Consider the following 12,084-nt stretch of genomic DNA (forward strand, 5'->3'; position numbering starts at 1 on the left):
CCAGTCCCTTCTCCAACCTCCACAAACATTTGATTTCAGTTTTCCTGGCTACTGCTCCAACTATGTCTTCCAACCATCTCCCTTCATTTCCAAAGCCAACTGCACTTCCCTGTTAACAGCGATGGCAGCATTCTTGCTGTTGCTGATGGTGTTGTTGATAAGCAGTAGTCCCGTGCACAGCGGAAGGATGAGGAGTACGTGCTACATACTGTATATTGCTTTATTTACACTTCAAAGCTGGTATGTTACAGAAAAAACATCTTGCCTCTGCCGGAGCAGAGAAAAGCATCCTCTCTCCTCTAAAGCACACACTGAACTGCAAAGGACAGTGAAAAACAGGAAACCAGTGTACGTCACATCCAGTCTCCCTTTCCCGTGGGAAACTCCAACAGTACAGACTGTCAAATGTAAACACCTGTCTTGTGACAAGCACTTTCGCTGCACAGTGAAGAGAGCAGAAACCAACATCCTCCCCCTTTCTGTGAACATCACTGGGCAGCGTGTTCGTACAATATCAGTACAAACCCAACTTCTGCACATAGGTACAGTGTTGATCCCTTGATACAATCTTGGACAATACATCAGCAGGAATTTCATTACCTGGCATATAGGACACCGTTACGAGTCCCTTCTGAATACGTTCCCTAGCATGTTGCAACTTCAATTGCAAGTGCTTCGTGCTTTGCTTACAACCTTCAGAATTCAGCAAAGCCAAACATGCTTTGTTGTCCTGGTAAACCTGGATTGGACATTTGACAGGAATTTTCATGTCTTTGCACAATTGTAACAACCATTCAGAATCTTTAAGTGAATAAGACAGTGCATTCAGTTCAGCTTCACAAGTACTTAAGCTAACTGTTGTTTGCTTCTTGCATGACCAATCAAATAGACCCTGATTGTACATATAGCAAACTCCAGACGTACTTTTCCTGTCTGTAGTGTCACTTCCAAAACTTGCATCTGCAAATATTTCAAGACCACCAGACTTCTGATTGTTAAATCTCAGTCTGTAATGCATAGTGCCTTTCAAATACCGCGCTATGCGTTTCAGAGCTTTCCAATCCTTAACAGTAGGATTGTTGACTTGTCTGCTTAGCAAATTACAGCTAACAGCAATGTCTGGTCTTGAACATCTGGCAATGAAGTTTAGCTTGCCTAGCACACTTCTGTACAGTGTAGTGTCAGAAAATGCTTCTTCAGTGTCATCTACCTGATAACCTGTTGTCATCGGTGTGTCTACAGGGTTAGCATCCATCAGGTTTAGTTTGCTTAACACATCAGCAATTTTCCGTGACTGGTGTACCAGAATGTTACCATCTTGATCTCTCTCTATTTCCAGAGATAGGTAGTTGTTTACCTCACCAAGATCTTTCATGTCAAAGTGCTCTTTCAGTTGAGCTAGGGCGTTATTGTACATTGTGACATCCTTCCAAAAGAATAAAAGATCATCAACATAAAACAAACAATACAGTTTCTTTTGCCCCTCCTCTTTGACAAATACACATGGATCAGCTTTCCCTTGCTTAAAACCTAGAGAAAACAATACTTCAGTGAGTTTTGTGTGCCAACACCGTGCACTTTGTTTGAGACCATAAAGGGACTTCTTCAGAGCACAAACAAATCCCTGTTTTACCTGTACGCCATCAGGTGGAAGCATATAAAGTGATTCATCTAGAGATCCGTACAGAAAAGCTGTATTCACATCATGGTGACTAATGTGTAGATTCTCCTCTGCAGCTAGCTTGAGCATAAGTCTAATGCTCTCATACCTCACGGTGGGTGAGTAGGTCTCGTGATAGTCTTCACCTGGTACTTGTGCAAAACCTCTGGCTACCAATCTGGCTTTGTGTCTGACTATCTTGCCATTTTGATCAGTCTTCGCTTTGAAGACCCATTTGCTTCCAAGCAATTTCATTCCTGGAACTACTGGAACTAGGTCCCATGTTTTGTTCCTTTCCAAGGAATCAAGCTCAGCCTTCATTGCATTTAACCATGGCTCAGCTTCCTTTGAATCCAAATCCTGGATTTCTTGGAAACTTGAAGGTTCAAATACCGTCTTGGAGCTTTTAACAGCTGTTACTGCTATCTTAGCAAACTCATCAGCAAATCTCTTTGGAGGTCTGCCTTTTGTGGCTCTTTGTGACCTGCGAATTAGCCGTAGGTCTTCAACACTCTCCTCTTCCTTCTTGGGAGAAAAGTGACCTATTGTGAACAATGGTTCCTCCAATTCTTGATCAGAGCTTTCAGAGGGTCGCATAGAGGCTTTCGCACTCTCGAAATCCTCTGAATCACCCGATTCAGTTTCAGACTCAGAATCAGAACCTTCATCAGTGGGTGTGGGTTGTTGCGGTTGCTTTTGACTATCCTCAGTCTCATCACTGTCATCAGGATAGCATTGGAAAATTCCCACATTCTCCCCCCACTTGGCATTGTACTCAACACTTCTTGTGAGCTTAATTGCCTTTGAGTCAGTCATCATTATTCTGTAAGAACCTTTCTGATAACCTAGAAAGATACCATGCAATCCACGCTTGTCTAACTTGGAGTTTTGTGGTGAGTGAACCCACATGTCAGAACCAAAAATTTTCATGTGTTTGATGTATGGCTTCTTGCCAAACATCTTCTCATACGGGGTACAACCAATCGCTGAAGATAACCTGCGATTATAACTGTAAGTGAAACATGAGAGAGCTTCGGCCCAATAACTCTCTGGAAGATTGGCATCATGCAGCAAGGTTTTTAACCCTTGAAGCAATGTCTGATTTGCTCGTTCCGCAAGTCCATTCTGCCATGGCGAGCGAGGACTAGACAAATCGTGTTGAATTCCTTTCTCAGTCAGAAAAGCTTCAAACTGCTGAGAAGTGAATTCTCCCCCGCGATCACTGAAAAGAGTCTTTACCTTCTTACCATGCACATTTTCCAACCAAGCACAGAATTCCTTGAACCTAGGAAAAGCCTCTGATTTCTGCTTGAGATTGTACACATAAATATACCTGGAAAATGCATCAATGAGAACCATGAAGTACCTGTTTCCACCCAAAGAGGGCGCTAGTGGTCCAACCAAATCAGCATGAACAATTTGGTATGGTTCTGTAGCTTGCCTACTAGACACCTTACCTTTCGCAGCCATTTTTACCTTGTTTGCTGCGCATGCCTTGCACTTCATGTGGTACCTGCAGGGTTTAATAGTCATACCTTCAACCAAGGCAGGCATCTTAGATACTGCCTCAAAATGCAAATGACCAAGTTTTCTGTGAAAATCATGAATACATTCTGCATGCAAACTTTTGTTAGAACCTGCAATGCAACAAGTGTCATCCTGCACAATATCATCATAATACAAAACATACAAACGATCAACATATTCAGCATACAATACATAATCATTTTTCTTTGTGATGATGCACCTTTTGTTCTTAAAGGAAACGTCAATATTCCGCTCATTCAGCTGTCCAACGCTGAGCAGATTATGTTTGGCATCCGGCACATAAAGCACATTCTGTATCGATAAGTCCAAACTGTGAAGAACAACAGTTCCGTAGCCTTTACTGGGGATTGTGTGGTCATCTGCCTGGTGAATCGCACCTTCCTGCGGTGTAAAAGACACGAACAGTCGCTTATCGTTGCACATGTGGTGCGTTGCCGCTGAATCAACAACGAAGAAAGATCTAGACGTCTTCTGGACCTCTGCATCTTTTGGAGTGAAGCGTGAGACCATTGCCTTGTGCTGCGTTGTCCTGGACACTGGACCTTTGCCTTTGCTCTGGCCTCTTCCACGCGATGAGCTTCCACTGCGCTGCTCTGTCTTGGCCCTGGGATATTTGCATTCCCTCTTCATATGGCCTAGACGTCCACACGAGTAGCATTTCACTGCCTTCAAAGCTTTGGCGCCATCTGGTGGTTCCACTGCACTATGGGATGACGACTGTGAAGTCTCCCCATTGCCCATGCAGCTAACACCCCGCCGATCTGCTTCATTCTGAATCATGGCAGTATCACAGGCTACTGTGAGTTGAGCATTTGGCTGATCAGTGGTATCAAATTCCCCACTTGCCTGATCCAGCCTTCTGCAGCTAGCCATCATGACTCTGGCATTAGCCTTCTGCGTCATCTCTGCTGCTTTAAATCAGGCTACTTTATACAAGCTGTGTCTGTGCTGCTTCATTCCAAAGGCAAGTTCAAAACAGCCTCTGTGAGCCTGTGCCACTCTGCTTATTCCAAGAGCACTTTTAAAAGTTACTTTCGATTTCCCCAGCCCGGCAAAACTGCCTTAAAAGTTCAAAGTCCAGCCATAAAGCCATTAATTAGAAGCTGGCAGGCTGCCCGGAGCAGTAGCACATACCTCATCAATCATCTTGACGCGCAGAGCAGATTCCGTTCCGATCTGTCCCCCTGCATTCCGATCCTTTGCCGGCACTCCGATTCGACTTCTGGAGCCCATTCTTAAGATGACTGCGTTTTTCTGGGCCCGGAACCAAATGTTGTTGATAAGCAGTAGTCCCGTGCACAGCGGAATGATGAGGAGTACGTGCTACATACTGTATATTGCTTTATTTACACTTCAAAGCTGGTATGTTACAGAAAAAACATCTTGCCTCTGCCGGAGCAGAGAAAAGCATCCTCTCTCCTCTAAAGCACACACTGAACTGCAAAGAACAGTGAAAAACAGGAAACCAGTGTACGTCACATCCAGTCTCCCTTTCCCGTGGGAAACTCCAACAGTACAGACTGTCAAATGTAAACACCTGTCTTGTGACAAGCACTTTCGCTGCACAGTGAAGAGAGCAGAAACCAACAGATGGCAGCATTCTTGCTGTTGCAAAACAGCTTTGAATAATTACATAACATGATTATTTGGAAGCAGGGCTATCTTCTCTCTCCCACTATGAAAGTGCCACGACAGGAGAAGCAACACATACTAAAAATTCTCCCTCCTGCACTAAAGGTCACCATTGAACCCTGTTCTTTGAGCATAAAATCTATAGGCCTGGAGAATTTGCTGGTCATAGAATCATAGAATCATAGAATCACAGAGTTGGAAGAGACCACAAGGGCCATCGAGTCCAACCCCCTGCCAAGCAGGAAACACCATCAGAGCACTCCTGACATATGGTTGTCAAGCCTCTGCTTAAAGACCTCCAAAGAAGGAGACTCCACCACACTCCTTGGCAGCAAATTCCACTGTCGAACAGCTCTTACTGTCAGGAAGTTCTTCCTAATGTTTAGGTGGAATCTTCTTTCTTGTAGTTTGGATCCATTGCTCCGTGTCCGCTTCTCTGGAGCAGCAGAAAACAACCTTTCTCCCTCCTCTATGTGACATCCTTTTATATATTTGAACATGGCTATCATATCACCCCTTAACCTCCTCTTCTCCAGGCTAAACATGCCCAGCTCCCTTAGCCGTTCCTCATAAGGCATCGTTTCCAGGCCTTTGACCATTTTGGTTGCCCTCCTCTGGACACGTTCCAGTTTGTCAGTGTCCTTCTTGAACTGTGGTGCCCAGAACTGGACACAGTACTCCAGGTGAGGTCTGACCAGAGCAGAATACAGTGGCACTATTACTTCCCTTGATCTAGATGCTATACTCCTATTGATGCAGCCCAGAATTGCATTGGCTTTTTTAGCTGCCGCGTCACACTGTTGGCTCATGTCAAGTTTGTGGTCAACCAAGACTCCTAGATCCTTTTCACATGTACTGCTCTCAAGCCAGGTGTCACCCATCTTGTATTTGTGCCTCTCATTTTTTTTGCCCAAGTGCAATACTTTACATTTCTCCCTGTTAAAATTAATCTTGTTTGTTTTGGCCCAGTTCTCTAATCTGTCAAGGTCATTTTGAAGTGTGATCCTGTCCTTTGGGGTGTTAGCCACCCCTCCCAGTTTGGTGTCATCTGCAAATTTGATCAGGATGCCCTTGAGTCCATCATCCAAGTCGTTGATAAAGATGTTGAATAAGACCGGGCCCAAGACAGAACCCTGTGGCACCCCACTAGTCACTCTTCTCCAGAATGAAGAGGAACCATTGATGAGCACCCTTTGGGTTCGGTCAGTCAGCCAGTTACAAATCCACTGAGTGGTAGCATAGTCAAGACCGCATTTTACCAGCTTCTTTACAAGAATATCATGGGGCACCTTGTCAAATGCCTTGCTGAAATCAAGGTAGGCTACATCCACTGCATTCCCTTCATCTACCAGGCTTGTAATTCTGTCAAAAAACGAGATCAGGTTAGTCTGGCATGACTTATTTTTCAGAAATCCATGCTGACTATTGGTGATCACAGTATTCCTTTCTAGGTGCTCACAGACTGTTTGCTTAATGATCTGCTCCAGAATCTTCCCTGGTATTGATGTCAGACTGACTGGGCGGTAATTATTTGGGTCCCTAGACTGCGATGTACATCACAAACACAAGAGGGCACCGGCATGTCACATCTAGAGACAGTGTGCCTCTCCCATCCACCCTGTCCCTCATGTGCTTGGGAGTCCATCCTAAGGGTCTAGGTACTTCCTGGGGCCTTTGTCTTTCCATGGGAAGAACCAGTCATCAAACTGAGAATTTCACACAAAAAGGAGCTTTTTGTTTCATGGTACTGCAATTTTATGCATTGTTGTTGTTTAGTCATTTAGTCGTGTCCGACTCTTCGTGACCCCATGGACCAGAGCACGCCAGGCACTCCTGTCTTCCACTGCCTCCTGCAGTTTGGTCAGACTCATGTTTGTGGCTTCGAGAACACTGTCCAACCATCTCGTCCTCTGTCGTCCCTTCTCCTTGTGCCCTCAATCTTTCCCAACATCAGGGTCTTTTCCAGGGAGTCTTCTCTTCTCATGAGGTGGCCAAAGTATTAGAGCCTCAGCTTCACGATCTGTCCTTCCAGTGAGCACTCGGGGCTGATTTCCTTCAGAATGGATAGGTTTGATCTTTTTGCAGTCCATGGGACTTTCAAGAGTCTCCTCCAGACCATAATTCATTTTTTTTTTTTTACCATTACATGTACCATAATTATTTGTTTATTTATTAAATTTTGACATAAATATATTTCACAAACGTACAAAAGACAAAATGAAAAAGAAAAAACAGAAAAAGAGAAGAAAAAAAAGAAAAGAAAAAGAAAAAAAGAGAAAAACACAAAATACATACAACTTTAAATAACATTGATCGACTTCCCTTTATCTCGATTTCGGAAAATATTGCCTTGTTTATCTATCTGCTGTGTCTATTCCTTAATAAAACTTTTTACGTAGTAAGTGTTATCTCATGCCTACTGTGATTTCTGTAAGTACATATGTATTTCTGATCAACATTTTGATTTTCCCCTTGTCTCTATTTCCACATATATCCTAAATTTATTCCATTCATTGTTAAATTTTGCACTTCTTTGATTTCTTATTTTCTGTGTCAATTTAGCCAACTCCAAATAATCGGATAGTTTAAGTTGCCACTCCTTTAGTGTTGGGATTTTTGGTGTTTTCCAGTACTGTGCTATGAGGGTTCTGGCGGCCACCGTTGCATATTGAAAAAAGGTTCTATCTTCTTCTTTGATATCCTTACCAATTATCCCCAGCAAGAAGGCTTCGGGTTTTTTAACAAACGTATATTTAAGAATTTTTTTTAATTCATTATAGATGGATTCCCAAAATTTTTTGAGAATCTCGCACGTCCACCACGTATGGATGAAATCGCCCTCCTTGCTCTTACATTTCCAACACAGTTTATCGCCCGTTCTATACATTTTATGTAGTTTTACTGGCGTTATGTACCACCTGTACATCATCTTATACATGTTTTCCTTTAGTGTCGTGCATGCTGAGAAATTCATATCTTTACACCACAATGCCTTCCATTTGTCAAACTCTATGTTGTACCCTAGGTCTACCGCCCACTTCACCATCACTTCCTTTACTTCCTCGTCCTTGGTGTCCCACTCAAGCAACTGGTTGTACATTTTTGATAATAATTTTGTTTTACTTTCTATTATTTCAATCTGAAATCTAGATTTCTTGTCATTTATTCCGATCTTATTATCTTCCCTCCACATTGAATTAATTTGATGGTATTGAATCCAGCCAGTCAGCTTGCTTTTTATTTCTTCATAAGGTCTAATCCTCCACCCGGATTCTGTTTTGGTTAGTAAATCTTCATATGTCCATCTTTCCCCCTCGATGTTTAATTTTTTAATTGTTAAAATGTCTATTGGTGATAACCACCAGGGCGTTTTCTGCTCCAGCAATTTTTTATTCCTTTCCCACACTTCCAGCAGTGACCCTCTGAGAATGTGATTAGAAAAACCTTTATGAACCCTTCCTTTATCTCGCCATAAATAGGCATGCCAACCGAATCTTAGATTAAACCCCTCTAGATCTAACAAATTTTTGTTTTTGATGACAATCCAGTCTTTTACCCAACAAAGACATGCTGCTTCGTAATATAACCTCAAATTTGGAACCGCAAGACCACCCCTATCTCTTTGGTCTGTCAGCAATTTAAATCTAATTCTTGGTCTCTTTCCCTGCCAAATGAATTTAGAAAGTAATCTCTGCCATTCTTTGAATATTGAGGTTCCTCTAATTATCGGTATATTCTGGAATAGGAAGAGTAATTTAGGTAGTAAGCTCATTTTAATCGCCGCCATTCTCCCCAACCACGAGAGATTTATTCTATTCCATGTATCCAAGTCCTTCATTATTTCTTTCCATGTTTTCTTGTAGTTATTTTCAATCAGATTTATATTTTTCATAGTTAACCAGATTCCAAGGTATTTAACTTTTTTAGTTATTTTAATTCCAGTTTGACTTTCAAGATCGTTTTTGGTTTCTTCTTCCATATTTTTGGTCATTATTTTGGTTTTTGCTCTGTTTAATTTAAATCCGGATAATTTTCCAAATTCCTCTAATAGCTTTAACACTTTGCCGACGCTCTCTTTTGGTTCTTCCAATGACAGCATAAGATCGTCTGCATATGTTTTCAGTTTATATTCTTTCACTCCTATTTTTATGCCACGGATCTCTGGGGTTTTTCTTATCTTGTTTGTGATTATCTCTAAAACTGTGATAAACAACAGCGGTGACAAAGGGCACCCCTGTCGAGTGCCTTTTGCTATTTCAAACTGTTCTGTCAGGGTATTGTTAATAATTAATCTAGCTCTTTGTTGTGTGTAGATTGCTCTAACTCCTTCCAGGAATGTGCCATCTATCCCTGATCTTTCCAGGCACTTTATCAGAAAACCCCAAGAGACATTGTCGAAAGCCTTCTCGGCATCGACGAACATTAAAGCAGCGGGAATTTCATTATGACATTCTAAATATTCAATAATGTCTATTGTATGTCTAATGTTATCTTTTATTTGTCTGTTGGGAAGGAAACCGGCCTGGTCAATATGAATGAGATTAGTTAAACACTTTTTAAGTCTGTGTGCCATTATATCTGCGAAGATCTTGTAGTCGTTATTCAATAATGAAATCGGTCTGTAATTCTTGATGTTAAGTTTGTCTGAATCTGGTTTCGGAATCAACGTGATATAGGCTTCTTTCCAGGATGCTGGCATTTTTCCTCCTCTTAGTATCTCGTTGATTACATCACATAGTACTGGTGTTATGTATTCCTCTAGGACCTTGTAATACTTGGCAGATAACCCATCTGGGCCTGGGGCTTTCCCCAGTTTCATCCTTTTGATTGCCTCTCGGATCTCCTCTATTTTTATGGGTTTATTTAAGGCGGTTCTTTCCTCTTCTGATATATTTTTAGGACTATTTTCTTCTAGGTATTTTGCGATGCCCGTTAAATCTTCTTCTTCTCTTTTGTATAGGTTCTCATAGAATTTAAGGAAGTTCTTTTTTATTTCATTGGGGTCTTCCAGGATTTGTTCTTCAACTTTTATTATCCAGACCATAATTCAAAAGCATCAATTCTTCAGCGATCAGCCTTCTTTATGGTCCAGCTCTCACTTCTATACATCACTACTGGGAAAACCACAGCTTTAACTATATGGACCTTTGTCAGCAAGGTAATTTTATGCATACTGAAGTTTATAAAAAATTGATTTCTGCAATAAGGGAAATCAGTCTCCTTGGATGAGGTCGAAGGAGAACAACAGACCATGTCATCTATAAACCAGGGAAGAGGTAATGGTGGAGCTCAAGATGTTGCTGGATTCCAAATCCCATCACCCCAAACCAGCAAGGTTGGGGATGGGGGGGGGGTTTGCAGTCCAACAGATGGAAGACCACGGGCTCTGCATTCTTGCAATATATGCTCCCGTCTTACAGATGTAATTTGTTATTCATTTATTGGCAAGGAGGACCTTTCACAATAGCTCTGTTGGTTAGAGTGTTGTGCATCACATGCTGCTCTTCAGCGTTACAGTCGTACCTTGGTTGTCGAACGGAATCCGTTCCAGAAGTTCATTCGACTTCCAAAAACGTTCAACAACCAAGGCGTGGCTTCTGATTGGCTGCAGGAGCTTCCTGCACACAATCGGAAGGCACGGAAGCTGTGCCGGACGTTCGGCTTCCAAAGAACATTTGCAAACTGGAACAATCACTTCCGGGTTTGCGGTGTTCTGGAGCCAAAACGTTTGACTTGCAAGGCGTTCGAGAGCCAAGGTACAACTGTATGGACAGTTAACTCTTGAATGGCATTAAAAGAGGATCAGACCCTGAGATTAAGAATCTCATGCTCTACCGAATGAGATATCCCACAGGTAACAACAACAACTCCCCCCAATAACCCCTCCCCTCTGAATTCCTCCCTTTCTGCCAGCAGCAGAAAATCTTTTATGGGGGTGAATGGGTTACATCCAAAAGTGGGTACCCAGACTCAATTCTGCCTGGCCCCCCAAGCCAACCCAATTAACTAGTCTACCATGTGGGCAAGAAGCACAGAGATAGGCTAGATGGCTCCAGATTAATCAGGCAAGACGGCATGGAATTCTACATAAAAGGGCGAAAATTTACCCAACACCAAATATACCTGTCCGATCCCAGGGATATTACTGTGCCAAGCTTGGTAATGAAGCATTGCTGCATCAGGCCTCTAGGTGGAGCAACTGAGCATGCAGTCTTCACCCAACAGATAATTTCAGAAAGGCATATGGAAGAATTTCCAAGAGACAAACTTAAACTAGGTAATGGAACACCTAATCCATATTGGCTTCTTTGGCCCTTTAAAAGCTGCTATACCCTAGGTAGTCACCTTCCCACAACTGGTCTTTGAAAGAACAGCCCTTCAATCAGAAGATGCTTTCAATAAAGGTATGTATTCATTTTATTTTTTCTGTCCTTCTCTTCAACCAAAAAAGGCCCCCTGAGCAACTTACTATAAAATGAAAATATAAACAGTCCCTGGGTTCAGGCTTACAATCTAAGAAGACATGAAACACAAAAGGAAAATGGACTGGGAAGGAGAAGGAGAGAAGCAAGTTCTTAGTTATGCAAGTTCATCTAATGACCAGCTGGGGTGGACAAATTCAAGGCTGAACTTTCAGCTGCACTGATGGTGCAACCCTGCACCCCTCTTCTCTTGCAGCCTTGCAGCCACTCCTCTCTTGCAGCCTGATGGAAGACCATTCAAACAGAGAACTGTCCTCTGTAATGCAGGACACGCTCTGGAGCTAGAGAAGAATTTAGATGCGTCATAAGTGGCGCCTGGACTGTACGGCATTAAAAGTAAAGAAAAAGCTTTGTTGTGTTGTTCTGATGTTTACTGGCTTTTTTTCTGGAGACACTGAACCAATAAAAAACGAAATGGCTGACAACCCTGTTTCTGCTCAAACCACTTCCTGAAGCTGGCACCAGATGCATCGTGGGCAAGAAAGCCAGGACAACGTTGTCCCGGGCACATTGGTGCGCTTATAAACCTCCCTCCCCCCTTTCCTGTTTGCTCGAGAGGCATTATTAATCCTATAAGGAACAAGCTGTAAAACGGTGAAGAACACAGATAACTAGTGATATTGAGTCACAAGGTTGCTGGAGGAACGAAGGCTCTTTTATTGGGGAAGTCATTTAACATAATAGGAAGAGTGTAAAAGCGGGGTGGAGTGGGGTGGAAAGGTACACAAATATTGGCACAGGAGGAGCAGGTGCACAGGGGTG

Source organism: Podarcis erhardii (genome assembly GCF_964252035.2).
Source record: "Podarcis erhardii genome assembly, chromosome: 7".
Lineage (NCBI taxonomy): Eukaryota > Metazoa > Chordata > Lepidosauria > Squamata > Lacertidae > Podarcis > Podarcis erhardii.